Genomic DNA, 20,378 nt, shown 5'->3' with positions numbered 1-20,378 from the left:
AGGGGGAAGACCGGGCTACCGAATGCGTGTGGGAGAAAGCAGCCGTGTTTCTTTCACAAACCTTTAGAGGTCAAGGGTAGGCTACCATGACAGACGGGGGCTCTGGGAGGCGCACACACTGCGAGTTTCCAGCCACTCGGGATTCTTCAGTACGAACACCCACTGTATGCTCATGAGCGGGACCAGAGGCAGGGCCAGGGGCCAGACAGCATCCCCCACCGGCGGAGGCCACCTGCAGGTAAAGCTTGACACTTCGCTCAGACCCTTTCCCCTAAGGAGCAGAAGCCTCAAGTCGCCTGTGGGAGGGCAGCTATCCCCGTCACCCCCAGATCAAGAGCGAAAAGCCATTAGGGCTGGGAGGAGGGAACAACTCCACCCCCCCCCCACCCCGGGTGAAAGAGGAGGAAGCGTCCAGGGGCCACATCAGCAGAAGCACCTTCAGCCGGGGGCGGAGAAGGACCAGAGAGAAAGGCGCACCCCCGCAACCTGAGCCCCAGGGTGGGCCTAAGAGCAGGTGACAACCAGCCACGCGGTCCGGGGCTGGCACGGCCGGGAGGCAGGGAGGTCGTCCTCCAGACTCCCCAGCACGCAGACGAGCGGGAGGTACGTTCAGGAACACTTTTTTCCTTCTCCACCCATGGCTAAGTTCAAGGCAGATAATTTTCCTTGTGGACCCGCTTCGTGAAGTTCTTTTCTTTCTTTTTTCCCCCCTTTCAACCTAGTCTATTCTTTTGTGAAAAGTAGACGACTCTGTATCATTCCGGCTTTCCTTTCCCTCCTTAGTCGAGGGGGGTCCTACCACACGGGAGGTCCCAAGGCCACCAGGAATGAGCCGGTTGCTCCGGGATCGCTGGTGGGTTAAAAGCTTCCCCTCCTTTCGGATTCCCGTATTTAGTTTGTTTTCATCAGGCTAAAATTGCCTTTAAAAAATAAAGGAGGGACACCTGGGTGGCTCAGTCAGTTGACCGTCCGACTTGGGCTCGGGTCCTGAACTAGCAGGCTGTGAGTTCGAGCCCCGCGTCAGGCTCTGTGCTGACATCTCAGAGCCTGGAGCCTGCTTTGGATTCTGCGTTTCCCTCTCTCTCTGCCCCTCCCCCCACTCATGCTCTGTCTCTCTCTCTCTCTCTCTGTCAAAAATAAACATTAAAAAATAAAAAATAAAGGGGCGGAATGTCCTAATGGTGCCGGTTAGTCTATTCCTGGGTTTGAATCCCAGGTCTGGCTATTCCAATTAGGACTATGCGACCTCGGGTCATCTTTTTGCTTTTCTGAAGTTGCTTTGGCATGTGTAAAATATAAACAAATAATACGTATGTACATATTTGGCTCTCGTGCAGACTCCAGAATACCGAACGCAAAGAGCCTAGAACAAAGAGATCTTGCCTGGCCTGTAACCGCTGACAGTTACAACAAGTCTCGTAAGTAGATCCTCTGGGGATAAATGTCCTGGAATCTTTAAAAACTACCAAGTGGCCATTTCCAGGCGGGCCTGCTGTCCACTTAGCCCAGAGTGATAATAACATAGCAGAGGCAGGGTTTGGAGTCCACAAGACTATTACCTTAAGGGCAAGGATCGTGGTAAAGGGGATTTATCTTGGTCTCCATCATTCTCTGTCCTAACCAGAAATGACCCAGGGGCAAAAACAACACTCTGTCTGATGTACAAATGATTGCCTCTGAAAAGAAAATAATCAATAAGGTAGGGAGAATCTCAGCCAAAAAGCCAACTATGGTTATTAAGGAGACTCTTAGAAAGTACCAAGGGTATGAGCTCAGCCGTATTTGGGCTGCGAAGCAGGCATTCTCTGTCGGCCAGGGTGACGGTCCTAAGGATTACATCCACAACATCCGAAGGGTAACTTAATTCCCGTATTCCTGACCCACTTACACTAGCGTAATTTGAACCCGGCCCGAGAGACACTGAGCGATGCACAGCCTGCCCTCTCTCCTTTCGGTTCACTCATCCAGATGAAAATTAGTGAGGGCTTAATGTCCCTTTGAAAAGTGTTACGTCTATTGGAGTTCACACGTGGCGAAGCCTTGGGGATGGTGAAGTTTTTTTTTAAAAGTCGGTTAACTGATGGTTAGGGGGTTGTGATCACCTCGGATTTTCTTGCTTAGTACCCTGCGGGAATCATTCAAGAATCTGTCCATCAAAGAAATGATACGCCATGGCGGCATCATTCATGGGTGGCTGTCCTCCCCGAAGGGATGTTTCGACGACATGGAGTTGACTTTGCGGGCCACTTGACCTCTTTGCAATGCCCATTTGGACCTCCACAGACAGTGAGGGTCTCGGCTTGAGCTCCCCCGGAGACAAACAGTGAAATGTAGATTTGTGAATTCTCAGGTTTCCTGAGAAGTGCTTTCGGGTTCGAGATCTGTCGGTAAGTGCGGAAAACAGAGCTGGGCAAAGGGAGCAGTTGAATCGTGATGTGGGGTCGACCAAGGCCTCACCCGGTCCCACAGAGTGTTCTGGAGCAGGGGACGGCCCCTCAGAGTCGTCCTGAGCTGAGGCAACCGGCCCGTCCTCTGTACCACGTATCGAGCACTCACTGGGCTACGCCCGTGGAGGGAACAAATCTTGGGGCCAGGAACTTTCTTCTTGCGAGGCACAGAGCTGTGAACAGCAGCAGCCAACACTCTGAGCGGCTGGGGGGGAACGTGTGCCCCCGTCCTGGGCCGGGCCGGGGGGGATGCCTCACAGCTTCCCGTCCACACCTACCCTACGTCCATGAGCAAAATCAAACACAGCTCCCGGCCTCATGGAGCTCACAGTCTAGTGGATATTCACGGTGTTTCTCGGCTTCCTTTGTCTTGACCTCACCATTCATCTTGTCCCTGGTGGCCCTGTCCTCGCTCTGTCTTAGTCCAGCTTCCTTTCCCCCCACCGGACTGTGGAGACAATTGTGATCATAATTGGGTTCGGGTCAGCACCGGGCTTCCTCCAGCTGGAGAAAAGCGTTCTATTGGCTCAGTGCTGTGTTCCCCGGGGTTCGGTTTATTGAAGTCCTCACTGGGGGCTCCTGGGTGGCTCAGCCGGTTAAGCGTCCGACTTCAGCTCAGGTCATGATCTCACGGTTCGTGAGTTCGAGCCCCGCGTCGGGCTCTGGGCTGACAGCTCAGAGCCTGGAGTCTGCTTCGGCTTCTGTGTCTCCCTCTCTCTCTCTTCCCCTCCCCTGCTCACTCGCTCGCGTGCTCTCTCTCTCTCTCCCTCTCAAAAATAAATAAACATTAAAAAAGGTTTTTAAAGTCCTCCGTGTATGGTGTTAAAGTGGAAGATGAGAAAATGAATAAATTAATGCTTATCAAGCACAATAACCTCTGGAGGAAAAGAAGTTATGTAACTCTATAAGGGCCGTGGATGTTTACCTAGGTGATGGGAAGTTTTCTCCCTTAGCCATTGAGGGAGCCCAGTCTTTTCCAGTAATCAGGTACAATGTCTTATAAAGCTTTTGTAAGAATGGATGAGACACGCAGGGGACTCAGATTATTTCCATGCTACAGAGGAAGAAACTGAGGCGTGGCATAGGCACAGGCTTCCCCTTAAACCGCGAACCCATGAAGTTGCTGGAAATGATAAAAATAGCTCCAAGTTATCCAGAATCTACTACTTTCCCTCCCTGTTAGGCCCCACACTGCTATGTACCCATTTATTGTTACATTTACTTTTTTTATTTTTTACATTTACCATGGGAGCTAACTATGAGTCAACTGAGGTTCAGAGGGGTTAAGCGACTTGCCGAGATCACACAGCAACTAAATGACAGGATTGGGAACCAGCTTGTCTTATAACGGAGCCCAGGTTCTTTGCACTACCTTATGCCCAGGCGTTCTGGTCTGTGGCTTAGCATTCTGCGAGGTAGGGAACTAGCTCTAGCCTTTGATTTGTGAGCAAAGCAAAGGAGTTTCAGAAAAGAGAGCCAGGGACGGGATTACAGGTGAATTTCGCCTCGGGTGAAGGCTGCTGCAAAACCCCGTGTTCCTAGCGTCACAAATGTCACTGAGTTGCTGTGGGAAGAGGGCCAGTGAGGAAGGAGGGTGGGGCCTGTCCCAGCTCAGTGGGGTGGACAGTGCAGGGACCCAGCCCTCGGCTCGAGGAAGGGCCCTCGCGGGGAGTGGGCACCTCGGCCTTACCTGTGAGCCTCCTGCAGACACAGCATCAAGGAGCCGCCTGAAGCTTAGCCGGACAGACCAGGTTTCTGTCCCAGACTGACACTCTCCAGGGTGTGCCTTGGCCCTGTCACCTCACCTGCCTGAGGCACAGCGTCCCAACGGGGACATCGGGGATCATCTTTACAGCAAGATCGGCGCTTTACAGCAAGATGGGTTGAGCAAGTCGGACGCTCAACCGACTGAGCCACCTGGCGTCCCATAAACCATGTTTTTGAGCAGAGCGGGACGGCAGCCCCCGGCCCGGCCAGATCACCTCCGTGCATTTTGCCCGCCGAACCGCAGGCTCTCGGGGCACAACTTTATAGAACAGGGAGGGCTTCCTGGTTCCAGACTAAACCGAGCTGACCTGACGTCGGAGCCTCTGCGTCTCCTATTTCTCAGGAGCCCTCAGCTCTACTGTAATTTGCATTTCACATGGGCCCTGCCCCCGACTTGTCAGCCACCTTGACGGAGTGCCCCCGCACCGGGCTCCAGGGCCCTGGCTTGGAAGGGCACAACGTGGAACAGAAACCCGCGCACCTGCTTACCACCTGGGCCCTCGGCTCCTTGAACTTCAGTTGCTCCGTCTGTAAAGCAGGGATACGGTTCACGGACACGCGGGGCTCTGTCCGTGCTCCACGAAAGCCACGAATACGACGAGTGGTAGAAAAGCGTCATCATCAAGATGGTCATCGCGAAAAGCCAAAAAAAAAAAGTGTGTGCGTGTGTGTGTGTGGAGGGAGGGGGATAAATTCAGAGATTCCATGACTGATAAATCCAGAGAGGCAGAATTATGGAGAATGACCTCAAAGGCATTGATTTCTGACAGATGGCCACCCTGGTTCCGATAGAAGGCAGTCAGCTCTAAGGGGGCCTCAGCTTTAGAACTGCATTTTAATGAGAAGGATTTTTTTTTTTAATTTTTTTTTCAACATTTTTTATTTATTTTTGGGACAGAGAGAGACAGAGCATGAACGGGGGAGGGGCAGAGAGAGAGGGAGACACAGAATCGGAAACAGGCTCCAGGCTCCGAGCCATCAGCCCAGAGCCCGACGCGGGGCTCGAACTCACGGACCGCGAGATCGTGACCTGGCTGAAGTCGGTCGCTTAACCGACTGCGCCACCCAGGCGCCCCAAATGAGAAGGATTTTTAACTTAGTTATCATCTGGCTCAGGGGTGCTGGTGATCATTTCATTCATTCCACAAGTATTTCTCCTGCCTACCACGGGCAGGGTTTTCAAAATAGCACAACTACCACATTCAGACGAGAGCGGTACACGCGATTTCTTGCTAACCGGTCGGAATCCAGTGGGGGTGACGCTGAAAAGAGGGCAGGGTGGCCAGTTCCGGGCGCATCGGTTTTCCCAGCATCCTCCTCGCTCCGGGAACCCTCTCCGCCACCACACCCCATCTCAGCATGAAGGTCCTCACTTGTTCCCTGGGACCCCCTCCCTCCCTGATGTAAATCCTGTCTTTGGTTCCCCCCGTGCCCCAGTCCCGGCCAGTTCTGAGAAATTAAACAGAGAGAGCATCTTTCACATTAGAGTGATGATTATAATCCCATTGAAGCCTCGATCATTCCAGAAACATCCCCAGTGTAAAGTGAAACAGGCCTTTTCGATACATGAGCCTAGAAGGATGTCAGATAATTCTCCCGATTCCGTTACAATTACCTTTTTCACTTATAAGTGTGTTCCGATTGATTTATTCATTACCATCGTCTAGATCTTTATTTCTATTGGCAGAACTGTTGTCAAAATTGGTGACAGATGAAAAAAGCACAGTGCCTTACGTGTCTATAGTAGGTATGTAATCCACAGGAATTATCATTATTATCAGCCAATAAACCATGATGAATTTAAAAAATAATAATAAAGTGGAACAGGCTGGGCACGAAACACCTTGGCCTAAGGAGCGGAGTCTAATAGGACTGCAGGCTCTCCAGCAAAGGATGAGGTACAAGCAGATAGTTTTGCCTCCCACTCTGACATTTGTGCCGGAAGATGGGAGAGGAGGAAGAATGTGCGGGAAGAAAGTGGGCCAGATGCTGATGTGGGCTTTGGAAACAAATAAATGAATAAGACGGTCTGAACAAATGCTTAAGAACGAAAGAAGGATGTGCCTTGGAATATACTTTTTGTCTCCAAATAGGGACGTTAGCCGTGTTCTGGCTGTGACGCTTTGTGACATTTTCCCCTCCGTCGCAATCTCTAGGGCTAGACCTCTCTCCCCTCCCACCTGACTCATCTCCTGTTTGACCCATTGGATGGATCCTTAAAATGCCCCGTTAGTGAACCCAGCACTCCTGTGAATGGTCAGTCCTTAAGTCTGTTTTCCTGACATTTTAAAACAATGGTCATATGGAGTGATTTCCCAAACCAAATGAGGCCAAAGGGGTTTTGCAGGGGGATATTCGTTTGCATCACAATGCGATTATTTTATTTGTTTATATTCACAGGCTGGGGTCAAAATACCTTCCTGGGGCAGAGGGGGCAGCAATCTTTCAAACCACAATGCAAGTGGAAAGAAAGATTGATTCATTGGGAAATTTTCATTTACAAATGTACAGAAAGAAAACTATGGCTTATAATTTGATGACATTTTGACTAAAATTGTATACTACTGTATGATATGGATTAAAGATCAGGAAATAACAGATTTAACATTTTTGAACCGGACACTCTCTGGAATACTGAATTTGAAATTAGTGTCTTGAGGGCAGAATTGATGTCCCTGTGGTTTACTCCCTCTTGGAATGAATTCGTAGTCATAAAATGCGAAGAGAGGAAAAAAAAAATATGAGGACAGAATCCTTTAGAGCAGGGACCCACGGTCTGCAGATTGATTCCAAGTGTCCACAAATTCCCCCAGAGACGTATGCTAAAAGTCTAATGAGCATGTTTTCTTCTGGAAAGAAAGTTTACATTTTTATCAGATTCTCAAACTTGTCTATGAATTCCCAAATGTTAAGAATCACCGTCTTGGGGTGCAGACCGTGCTTGGGATTCTCTCTCTCCCTGTCTCTCTATCCCTCACCCGCTTGTCCTCTCTCTCTCTCTCTCTCTCCGATAAATAAATAAACATTAAAAAAAAAATCAGTGTCTCAGAGATAAGCCACATCAATCCTCCTTCAACCATTTGGGCCACTCCTCCCTCCTTCTAAAATCTGAATGTGTTAGCAAACTGCCCCACATTCGCCAAGAGTGTGAGGAAGAGCCCAGGAACACAAGAATTGAAACCATGCCCCCTAGCACAGTTTGCCTTTCAGCCAAACAATAGAGGCTCAATTGAGTCTTTAAAAATATCATTTCCACCGTAAGTAAGCTTGTAAATGGCCCCTTCACACTGACGGGGAGCTGGGACCTTACCCTTGAACAAACACTCTCCCCGTCCCTTCTCCCAAAATGCCTCCTGCGCACGTGTTTGGTGCTTGGCAAGTGTCTGGTCTCCTGTGATGAAGCGGGGAGGTGCCATCCGCTTTGGTTTCATGGAAAAGCACTCCCGTGCCTGCCCTGACACCTGAAACCTCACAGCTCGCTTCTCATCCAACAGGTCTTTCGGGTGTGAGGCCTTTGCAAAGCGGCCCCTGGGATAATAACAGAGAAGATAAAATTTCACAGATAGGGAGGAAGTGGTGCGAGTGGAAACCTACAGGGGTTAGTTAATTTGCCCGCTCTGCTCCCCGCCTCCCCTTGTCTCCACCGCTGCCGGGGTCTGGCCCCGGGACGCCTGTCTGCACGCGTACTACACAGAGCCGAGCCCGCACGTCCTACTTGTGAGTGATCCACTGAGTTCATTCTTCCTCTGCGGGCATAAGGTGCAAACTGCTCTGTCTCTAGCCGGTCGGGACTACGCAAAGTTGGATTTGAAAGGTTAAACGGCCTGTCGGCCTTCGAGTGACCTCAGTTCCCTTTTCCGGCAAACCTGGAGAGCACCGCCCCGTGCATCTGTCTTGGGGCGCCCAGAACAGCCTGTTTCCCGCCACTGACTCCAGGAGTTGATGAAGTCCTTTCTCTCCGACACATAAAGAGTCGTCTCCGTGGTCTTATTAAAACTGCAACTTTCTGGGGCGCCTGGGCGGCGCAGTCGGTTAAGCGTCCGACTTCAGCCAGGTCACGATCTCGCGGTCCGTGAGTTTGAGCCCCGCGTCGGGCTCTGGGCTGATGGCTCAGAGCCTGGAGCCTGTTTCCGATTCTGTGTCTCCCTCTCTCTCTGCCCCTCCCCCGTTCATGCTCTGTCTCTCTCTGTCCCAAAAATAAATAAATGTTGAAAAAAAAAATTAAAAAAAAAAAAAAACTGCAACTTTCACCCGCATGCTTCAGTCGCTTCTCACTTGCTGTCAATTTCCTGACGGCCCAGGGCAGGCGACTGTTAAACGTGACGTGCTATGGAAGTCTCTGGCACCCTGCTAAGTCTGGCCGCGTGGCCACCTGACCCTTTCACGCTGGAAAGACATGCGGGCCATGTGTTAGGGCAGGTCAGAGAGTGACTGTATCTTCGTTGTGTGATCGGGAGAATCTGCAGAGCGGAGGGCGCGTTGGAGCTGAGCCCGCATTGCCTATGATGGTTAACAGGTATCATTTATGGGGTGCTTACCACCGAGCACCGGGAATGTTCCCATCTCATACTCACAACATCCTATGAAGGAGACACAACTCCAGCTACCCAAGGCACTTTTTGCTGATTCCAGCACCCGTGTCCTCACCCCTCCACCACGCACCTGCTTAGTTCAGAAAGCTTGGTGACTGGCAGAAGACGGAAAGCACCCCAGGCTGTGCTTCCATGTTCATGGGGCGGACGGCAGAAATGCAGTCCCAGAGGGCAGGACTGCGGCAGCCTAGAAAATAGGATAGGAATGTTTCTCAACCCCCACGCTGTCACTCTGTGCCCGGCTTGCCTGAGCACCCCGCAGACACGATTATAATCTCATCCTCATAATGATCTTGACAACTGAATATTATTATCGCAATTTTCACAACTGAAGGGACCCAGAGACTTGAAATTACTTACCTGAGGCATCAAAGAGTGTCGAAGAGCAGGGCTTTGACCTGGAGTCCCGGTCACTCCTTTCCAAACTCCCGAATCCATTAGAGGAAGAGGAGTTTCCGCAGACCTGATCAAAGACCTCCGGTCTTTAAACCGTGACTATACCTTTACCTCCGTCCTTTCTTCAGCCCCGACGCAGAAGGCAAATTTAAAAAAATCCTAGATCCCTTCTATCAAGTTGTCTTCCTGTTGTCAGTCGGAACGGTATTGGTTGGATTATCGACTGACAACTCAAAAGAAAAGGGAGTAGATTAATGAGTATTATGTTCTCCATTTTACACATGAAAGAACTTATACTCAGTGTAGGGCCTTGATCAAAATCAGAGAGCCACTATATAGAGGGGGTAGGGATGAATTCATCACTGGTTATAGAGATTAGGAACACGTAAGACACTCAGGACGCTCAGATATTTATCCCTGGCCTCCTCTGGACTATTCTTTTAAGGGATTCAAAGTCAGAATTTGTAGATGGATCTCTTTCCTCATTGTTTGGATTAGGGGTGTTCTATTCCTTGTGTGGTTTGGGGAGCTTTGCATTGGACCCACCTTAAACGGTGACAAGTGGTCCTTTGCAGTTCTTTCCTGAAATGTTGGAGTAGATCCATTCTGAGGCCACTTTCACAGGTCTGGATCATCTCTACATAGGAGGCAAGGAAAATCCCGGTGATTCCATGGCCCTCGGAGAGACTTTGCAAAAATGTGCTTCCTTCTCCGTTCCAGAAAAGTGAAAACAGCGTGTTTCTCAGCTGGTCATAGAGTAAATGCCCAAACGCCCTTTGGGTAGCCACACCACGCTGGTGATATATGGAGCGGCTCTCTAAAGACAGTGGCACTCAGAGGAACCAACTGACAACCACAGAGGTGAAAATCTTACTCCAAGGCACTAAACTCTCACGTAATTATTAGCGATTGAAAACTGCTCAGAGCTTAAAGTTCTACAAGAGCCACGCTATGTATTTATTGAGCACCTATTATGGGCCAGATACTCCGTTTAGAAATGGGATGTAAGGGTGAATAACATAAGATTTCTACCTTACCATCTAGAAGTGTCTAAAAACTAAAGAAGCAAGAACACTAGAGTTTGGAAAGTGGTATATAATAATGGCACTTGAAACAAACAAGAATGCCCAGCCGGGCACTATCCACATGGGAGAGTCAAGGAAGCCTTCTCCAGAGAGGTGCCAGCTCAGCTGGAGTCTGCAGGGTGAATTAGGAGAGCCAGACGAATGGAAAGGGGAGATGGAGAGTGTCCCGTGCCGTTGAAAGATCGTGCAAGGGTCAGGACGTAAGAATGATCATGGTGTTTTAAAAAATCTAGTAGTAATTTGTGTGTCCGAATCGTACAGCTCGGGGGAAGAGGCAGGGGGCAGATCGTCAGAGGACATCTCCTATCCTCTCAATAACCGATTCTTCTCCCTAACCAATAATACAATGGTGACTTTGAAGTTTTAGAGACAGAAGCTTTGTCGACACTAAACAAAGTATTTATTTTTTCAAGATTATATTTTAAATGTATTTCCAGAGTCGGAAACGGCCTCTCGTCTAATGCTCACCCCTTGTTTGACAAGGGAGGAAACTGAGGCTCAGGGAGGTTTGGTGACTTATCCAAAGTCCCCAACAAGCTTTTTTTTTTTTTTAATGTTTATTTATTTTTGAGAGAGACAGAGACAGAATGCGAGTGGGTTAGGGGCAGAGAGAGAGAGGGAGACACAGAATCCAAAGCAGGCTCCAGGCTCCGAGCTGTCAGCACAGAGCCCGACGCGGGGCTCGAGCCCACAAGCTGTGAGATCGTGACCCGAGCCGAAGTCGGACGCTCAACCGACTGAGCCACCCAGGCGCCCCTGAAGTCCCCAACAAGCTTTAATCAAGCTTGTCTTTTAGTAAATGCATGACTATCTTACGTTCCTGGATGGCAAGAATATGTATCGCCAAAGTGAATACTTTTTCCAGATCCGGGTACAATGTCCATACAGCCCCCATTCAGCTGGTGAAAGGACTGCGTAGAAACATCCCCCCAAAATCATTCTAGAAATCAGTGATACGGAACTCTTCCAGTCATTCCAATGGTAGCTGTCTATTCCACAGTACGTTCTAGCTTCCAACCGTAATAATAATGGATGCTTATATAACGTCTTTTATCCTAGGGATTTACTAGCATCACAGTGCTTAGCTCCTTTCTGATTAGCCATGGGAAAACGTCAGCTCCCATTTTTTTCCGGGAAAAACCCCACTCCCATCACTGGAGCCGGCACCTGGCTTTGGTGTGGAGACCGTGGGCGTCGAAGCCGGAATTCTGGAGTTCGAGTCCCACGTGCTCTCTGACCTGGCTGTGTGACCTGGGGCTGAATCTGCCTACGAATCAGCGATTCTCACCTCCCACATGGATCCAGGCCCACCTCAGAGGGTCGTCGTGAGGATTAAATGTGCACAAAGCGCTTAGCCGGGCACCCAGCATGGTCACAAGGTGGTTGTTGCTGTTGAACTTGCTTCCAGTTAAGCCAGGGACCCTTTGTTTTTGTAAAAAGGGACCAGGAGATAGTTTTTCTCTGTTATGATAATCAGGGTGTTTTAAAAAACCTACGAACTGAGACCTTGCCAAAACAGTATTAACGGTATCGGGCTAATACTCTTGGGTGCGGACCCCTCTCTTGGGTCCTTTGCTGTGAATACATCTTGCTTCGCATATGTCGGCTCACCTGATTCTCCCACTCATTGTATGAAGTAGGGACTGTTAATTTTCCCGCTTGACAGAGGAGGAAACTGAGGCCCAGAGCCATTCATTAATTCGCTCGGGTGATGCCTCTGTGTCTTCCCAGGGTCAGCTAAAACTCAGCACCGGAGGCCAGCACTGAAATGTTCAGGCTCCGTTTGGGGGGTGCAAACCTGAATGCAAGAGACGGGGGAAGAGTCGAAGCATGGGCAGGCATGCTCCCTGGGAGTCTGGACCTCTCTGGAATGTTTACAAGGAGAAAGTACACTTGGGAGCAGTGGGCGGAAGGGAGGACCCATTCCCTCCATCCTCTGGATCCCCTTGGATGGAGGTGCCCCTTTCCCCCCACCCCCCAGGAGCTCCTTTCTTGCCTCCAGGGCTCGTTCGTGACCCCGCGCAGTCCCCAGCCCAGCAGCTGCTCCGGAAGTCAACCCTGTGAGGCTCCGTCCGAGTTACAATGCGGAGGGGCCACTTGGAAAGGGTAGGATGGGGTCAGAAAGAGAGGACGAGGGAGTGCTGGAGGGAGACTGAGAAGGCTGGTGGGGATCGTGTCTCATTCGAGGAGGGCAGCTGTCAGCCCGGTAGCAGAACCCCTGGAACCCGGAGGTACTTTTTTCCCAGGACTGCCCCCAATAAGTAACCACAAACCTGGTGGCTTCAAATAATGGAAATTGATTCTCCCACCATTCTGGAGGCTACGAGTCTGAAGGCAAGGTGTCCTCAGAGCCAAGGCCCTTGAAGGATCCAGGCAAGCATCAGGCTCCCGGCGATCTTGGGTGTTCCTGGGCTTGTGATGCATCACTGTGGTTTCTGTCCAACAATGTGTTGTCGGGACAAGATTTATCTTTGACTTCCTGAGGGGAACAGGTTGCAAAGGGGGGCATTAGGACGGAGTGATGTTAGGGCTGAAGACGGAGAAACAGCGGGTGGACGTCTGTCTGGCCTCACACTGAAGAGGGAGCCATGCCGATACTGCCTGACATCACCCAGAGGGCGAGAACTTTCTTCTGTGAATAGCTAACGCCCACAGCAGCTGGAGACGGATGTGCAGTGCCTGGGACAGTCACGTCGTTTCAAGATTTTCCTTGTATTGAATTCAGCCAGTCATCGCTTCTATCCATCAGGTCCCGGCAGGAAGCAGGTGCACACTCGAGAGGGGTGTGGAGAGAATTAGAGGGAGAATTAATGGGGAGAATTAGTGAAGGAACTGTCGACTAAGGTAAGAGCAGGGTTAAGGTGGAACATTCCAAGGCCAGCTGTGGCTAGAAACTGCTGAAACACCTCTCCAGGCCTGAAGTGGCAGGGTTGGGGGGGGTGGGGGTGGGGAGGTGATGTTCCTGGAGGGACCGGCCAGCAGAAGCCAAGGCTTCATGGAGGGAAACCCAGCCACTGGCAGCCAGGGCTTGGCAGGCAGGGAACCAGGGGAATTAATAATCTGACCCTCTCCTCCCTCCTTCAATAGTCCCCTGATGCCTGCCGTTGGCCAAGCCCCCCCTCCCCCCCCCCCCCAGGAACCAGAGCGCAAGAGGCACATTCATGCAGCTAAATGAGAAGAGTTCCAGAAAGCGCAACAGAGAATGTGGAGCACAACACCTTGTAAAATGAGAACTCTTACTGTTTGTTGTTTTTTTTTTTTTTTGAATACCTGACTCTGTTCAAGCCCTTTCCACGTATCGTCTCGTTTAATTTTCACGAAGGAGGCAAAGTAAAGTAGGTGCATGTGTGTGTGCGCGCGTGTGTGCGGGTGCGTGCCCACGCGCGCGCACCCGCACGCAAACACGTGTGCACGCATGCATACACACACACACACACACACACACACACACACACACAGAGCAGCGCTTTGGCAACCGCAGAAATGCTGCGGCTCTGTTCGCGCAAGCCCACCGCGGAAGAGAGTCGAATTCTTCCGGGAGGTGTTAATATCGCAGCCTTTAAAAAGCTGCCAGAGAAAATGAGAGTCATTAGCTCAGCCACAGGCCGGGGACGGGGACAGGAGGAGGGCTGAGCCGCCATTCTGTTCTGCCCTGTCGCTGTCTGCACAGTGGCGTGTGGGCAGGAGGCAGCTGGGGCTCCACAAAAGCAGGATTACAACGCAGAGCCCTCAGTTTACCCTGGGCCTGGACCAGCAGCGGGGCGGACGGGGCAGAGGCGTGTGGCCTCACGCTCGGGAAGAACACAAAACTCAGAAGCATCCTCCGGGAATGAAAATGCACCTTCGCCTGCGGTTCCAGGCTCTCGCATGCATCGAGTTGGAGTGAGGGGACAGCTCATTGGGACCACAGATTCCAGGCTCCCCCCCCCCCCCCCCCCCGTCTCCCGGGACTCCGCTTCAGCAGGAGTCACTAGCACGTCCCTCCCTGACTGTGATGCTGCCGGCTGCGGACCTCCGCTGGGAAAGGCCGATTTGGGGGGGGGGGGCTGTAAGCCTGGGAAAGGCAGGAGGCTTCCTCAGTGTCCACATCCAGCCCCTGCAGCCTCAGAGGCGAAGCGACTGATCGATGCCAGACGGTGTAGACGCCACCCGCCCTGCAGGGGAAGGGCCCCTCAGGGAGGCTACTGCCGCTGCTGAACCCCCAGCCCCACAGCCCTCAGAATGGTCAGCGGGAAGGGCTCGGTGAACGGCTGTGACTGGATCTTCCGAAGCACTCTAGGACGGGTCCCCTCCGTCCACGCAAGGCAGGTCCCCTGGAGCCCTGAGCCCAGGGTGCGCCGGGATTGCTCCTTACCCGGATTTGCAGGATGAGCTCACTGCCCCAGTGCCCAGGGGTTCTCCGAGCTGCTAATGACCACCTACCTTCGTGTCAAGAGTTACAATCTGATCTCGTGCCCCGCCATCACCACTTGGCCCCCTGGGGTAAGGCCGTCGCCTCACTAAAGAAACAGGCTGATGAATTCAAGTCCCCCTTTGGGTCTCGTGCCAGCTGTAAAAAGTGGGGTGAGTTACCCATCCCCTGTCCACCCCATTTTCTCCAGTGCTGAAAGGGTTATCCTAGGACTGATTGGCTGGTTAGCTCTCAGGGTTAACCTCAGCTGGCACCACCGAGGTGCAAAAAGAGACCCGAGGAAAACAGTGGGTCCTTCCAAGAGTGGCAGGCTGGAGGGATGGGAGGACCGACGGGGATATTGCCGAGGCTATTTAAGTAAGACCTTCCCCGGCTGAGAAACGTTCTTTTGGGCCGAAAGAGTATATATGCAGAATGTCTCAAGAAGGAATTCTATGCCTGAGGAAGCTACCGACTGGAGTGGGTCCAGACCCCAAAAAGGGTCCCCGGAATGGCTGTGGCTTTCCACAGCTTTTGCAATTCTACCTCTGGGTAGAGAAAGGAAAGGAAAACCTACGGCCGCACAAGAACTTGCCCGTGAATGTTCATAACCACGTTGTTCATAATGGCCACAAGGTGCAACCCAAACATTTAACGTAACAGCCCCAAATGTCCGTCAGCTTATGAATGGACAAATAGCAGGTAGTATATCCATACAATGGAATATTGTTTGGCCACAAAAAGAAATGAGGTCCTGACGCAGGCTACAACATGGATCAAAAGTTATGCCAAGTGGCAGACCCGTCACAAAAGACCACATGATTCTATCGACATGAAATGTCCCGACTACACCAATCCGTAGAGACAGACTATAGATTTGTGATGACCCAGGGCCAAAGGCAGGGGTCCTGCTAATGGGTACAGGATTTCTTGCTGAGTGACAAAAATGTTCTAAAATCGGCCGTGGTGACAGTGGTACAATGGGAAGACCCTAAAAGCCATTGAATGATGTGCCTTAAACAGTGAATCATGGGGCATGTGAGTTATATCTCAACAGAGCTGTTAAACGGAGAAGGAGGAGGAAGAAGAGGAAGAGAGGAAGAAGGAAAAAGAAGAATCCTTCAGGCTTTGGAATGCCCATTGGCTGAGCCTGTCCAAAAGATCTCAAGTTCATTACTACTAGGAAGTGGGATAGTCCGGTGATCACTGTGTAGTCTCTGGAATGAAATAAATGATTTGGCATCTGATAGGCTTTGGTAGCACTCAATTGCCCCTTACCAAGTGACTCCTGGAACTTGGGGAGAGTTTTCCGAGATGTCTTCCGTATAGTGGCTCTCACTTCGGCGTGAATCAGATTACCCGGAGGGCCTGTTGAAACACAGACTGCTGGAGAAGATATTTACAAACGGCATAGTATCCCAAGGGCGAGTATCCAAAATCTATGAGGAATTTGTCAAACTCAACACCAAAAAATAAAAATAAAAAATAAAATAATAACAATAACCCAGCGAAGAAACGGGCAAAGGACGTGAATAGACAGTTTTCCAAAGAAGACATCCAGATGGCTAACAGGCTCATGAAAAAAACGCTCGCCATCACCCATCATCAGGGAAATACAAATCCAAACCACAATGAGATACCACCTCATACCTCTCAGAATGGCTAAAATTAACAACTCAAGCAACAGATAGATGTTGGCAAGGATGCAGAGAAAGAGGAACCCTTTTGCACTGTTGGTGGGAATGCAAACCGGTGCAGCCACCCTGGAAAACAGTATGGAGGCTCCTCAAAAAATTAAAAATAGAATTACCCTACGACCCAGCAAATTGTGTTACTTGGTATTTATCCAAAGGATACAAAAATGCTGATTCGAAGAGACACATGCACCCCCATGTTTATAGCAGCACTATCAACAATAGCCCAAGTATGGAAAGAGCCCAAATGTCCACCAACTGATGAATGGATAAAGAATACGCGGTATATATATGCAATGGAGTGTTACTCGGCAATGAAAAAGAATGGAATCCTACCATTTGCAACAACGTGGAGAGAACTAGACTGTATTATGCTAAGTGAAACAAGTCACTCGGGGAAAGGCAAAATCACATGCTTTCACTCATGTCTGGAATTTAAGAAACATAACAGATGAACGTAGTGGAAGGGAAGGAAAAATAAGAAAAAAACAGAGAGGGCGACAAACCATAAGAGACTCTTAAATACGTGGGGCGCCTGGGCGCCCGTCGGGTAAGCCTCTGACTCTTGGTTTCAGCTCAGGTCATGAGTTCGAGCCCCTCAATGAGCTCCAATCCCTGCTCCTTCTATCTCTGCCTCTCCCCCATTCGATCTCTCTGTCTCCAATAAATAAATAAATAAATAAATAAACAAACAAACTTAAAAAAAGAGACTCTTAAATACAGAATACAAACTGAGGGTTGCTGGTGGGGTATTGGGTAGGGGGATGGGGCTAAACGGACAAGGGGCATTCGGGAGGGCACTTGTTGGGATGAGCCCTGGGAATCGCTAAATTCTATTCCTGAAATCATTATTACGCTCTCTGTTAACTAACTTGGATTTGAATAAAAAATAAGTTTAAAAAATCCGGAGATTAAAAAAAAAAAAAAACATGCAAAAGAGAAAAAAGCTAAAACACAGATTGCTGGGCCCCCACGTGTCTGATTCATTGGGTCTGGGGTGGGGCCAGAGGATTTGCATTTCTCACAAGTTTCCGGGCCATGCTGAGGCTGCGGGTTCTAGAACCACACTTTGAAAACTCAGTTCTCGAGAGTCCTCAGATTATTGAGCACATGTTGCCGAGAGCCGCAGAAATCCATAGTGCGAATGAGTCGTACGTGTGCGCGCTGAGATACATAACCTCATAAATATTTTACGTGGCGTCCATCCTGAGTGTTGATTTCTCGTGGTCTAGAAATGGACCTTCCTGTGTTCTGTGTTCTCATGGGAGAACCACTGCTGTAGACGATTGATTGATTGATTGATTGACTTACTGATTTTCTTCCATCCCTTTCCCCTAAGGGTTTTAAGTGGTAGTATGCAGAAGCTCGTGAGTTATCCTGCATGCTGGGTACGACGTATGAGTCATCTGAAACCTTAACTCCCAGAGAGAGACGATGCAAGTGACTGTAAGCCCTTCACTCTATTGCACCTTCGTTTTCCAACCATTTCCAGGCCCCGCCTGTCCCCTGTTCTGGGCAGACCTCTCTGGCCTTACAGCTTAGAGATACCAGGGCTGGAATCCCAGTGTGCAAGAGTGAACATCTTGATAACGTAGGCCAGTGTGGGTGTAGCTTCCTCTTACTTAGAGCCGAAAGCAGCCCAGCTTATGCAACGTCTCGGGGGATCCCAGAAACTGCTGAGGGCTTTGAAGCGAGTTGCCGGGGGCTTCACCGAGAAGGGTATTCCGGAGCGGACATTAGGAACCTGTTCCACACAGGAGAATCATACAGGAAGGTTTAAAAGGGTACTGTCGTCTGAGCCCTGCTCAGAAGCGTCTGGTCTGGTGGGTCTGGGAGGAGGCGCAGACATAGGTGTTTTTCAAAATCTCCCGGGTTTCTTTAGTGGTCATTTTTGACAGGGGGTGAGAATGATTATTCCAGCATATTATAAATCAGAGCAGCTGCCCTAAGCTTGAAGGACGCCGGTTGCCAGCCGTGGGGAATTACCTAAGGGCAAAGTGGTAGGAGTAGTGATGCTAAAAACAAAACTAAGCCTCCGTCCAGCCCACGGCCTCCTCCCCTCCCTTTGGTAACCACAATCTCAGAGCAAATTGCATGCCCAACACACACACACGCACGCACGCACGCACGCACACACACACTTGCTTTCTGTCCTTGTGCAACTTTCTTTCTCCTTCAAGGTTACCTTGATGTTTAATCGAGCCCGAATGCCAGCTGGTGTATGTGCCATAGGTGGCACAAGGCGTGGGATTTCCAGTGGGATTTCTTTTTTCCCTAGCTCCACTTTCCTCTAGGAAAGTGGTTCTTCACCTTGGTGTGGATAGGAACCACGTGGAAAACTTTTAACTGTAGATACCTGTGCACCCCGCGTGAGGTTGTGATTTGGTACCTTCTGGAGTGGAGGCCAGGAGTCTGCATTTTAACAAGCTAAGAGATCATTGGTCTACAACCACAATTTAAGGCAACTTCCTTACGGTCAACCCCGAAGAAGATGGAAAATGGGAAATACTATGCACTTAGGAGACACCCAGAAGGCTCAACAGATTTGAACAGTTAAATCACCTAACAAGGGGGCGCCTGTGGCTCAGTCAGTTAAGCGTCTGACTTCAGCTCAGGTCATGATCTCGCGGTCCGTGAGTTCGAGCCCCGAGTCCGGCTCTGTGCTGACTGCTCAGAGCCTGGAGCCTGTTTCGGATTCTGTATCTCCCTCTCTCTCTGACCCTCCCCCATTCATGGTCTGTCTCTCTCTGTCTCAAAAATAAATAAACGTTAAAAAAAATTTTTTTTAAAAGAAAAAAAAATAAATCACCTAGCAAGGCATACAGTGCTGATAAACACATGACAAAATGCTCAAAATCCTTAGTCATTAGGGACATGCCAATCAAGACCCCACTGAAATACCTCTAGATGCCTATGACCCAATTAAAATGGTTAAAAGAAAGAAAGAAAGAAATGGCAGTTTTCTGGGAGGAATGCACAATGACTTGGCTGCTTTATAAATCAGATAGTTTCTTATAAACTTAAACATACACTTGCCTTATGGTCCAGCAACCCCACTCCTAGGTATTTGCCCAAATAAAATAAAAATGTGTTCACACAGGGGCACCTGGGTGGCTCAGTCGGTTGAGCGTCCGGCTTCAGCTCAGGTCATGATATTGAAATTTGTGAGTTCGAGCGCCACGTCGGGCTCTGTGCTGACAGCTCAGAGCCCGGAACCTGCTTCGGATTCTGTGTCTCCCTCTCTCTCTGCCGCCCGCCCCCCCCCACCCCCGCTCACGCTCTGTCTCAGTCTCTCAAAAATGAATAAACTTTTAAAAAATAAAAAAAAAGGTGTTCACACAAATTTTGTAACCAAAGCTCTCACAAAACATCTGTGCGTGAATATTTATGGCCGCTTTTTTCACAGTTACCAAAAACTGGGGGGAGAAAACCCTCCAAATGTCTTTCAGGTGTACGTGTGGTACAGCCATAACATAGAACACCACTCAACAGTACGAGGAACTGAACTATTGACACACGCAACTGCAGAGATTGATCTAGAAAGCATTATTCTAAGGCAAAGGAGTCAGACACAAAAGACTACGTATGAGTCCATTTACTGGACGTTCTGGAAATCGCAACGCTATAGTGACAGAAAGTTGATCAGGGATTACCAGGAACAGGGTATGGGGGAAGATTTGATCACCGAGGGGGTCTAAAAGGGATTCGGGGGCTGATGCATCCGCTCTACATCTCAGTTATAGTGTGGGCTAAATGACCGTATGCTAAACATTTTAAAAGATGAATTTTATTGTATGGACATTATACTTCAATACAAAGAAAACCCCCAACGTGGAGGAAAACCACTGAACGATGAGTTCAGATGATTCGGATTAAATTCGTTAAGACTGGAGAGCAGAGCACAGCTTGTAGATGGGGGGGGGGGGGTTCCAATTTCAGCAGCTCAGGGGGTTGCTCAAGTGCAGAGATGGTGCCTACCTCGCTTCCCGGGGCCCGCAGCTCTTCCA

The sequence above is a fragment of the Prionailurus viverrinus genome, chromosome F1 (genome assembly GCF_022837055.1).
Source record: "Prionailurus viverrinus isolate Anna chromosome F1, UM_Priviv_1.0, whole genome shotgun sequence".
Classification (NCBI taxonomy): Eukaryota; Metazoa; Chordata; class Mammalia; order Carnivora; family Felidae; genus Prionailurus; species Prionailurus viverrinus.
Note: the sequence above shows the minus strand (reverse complement) of the source record.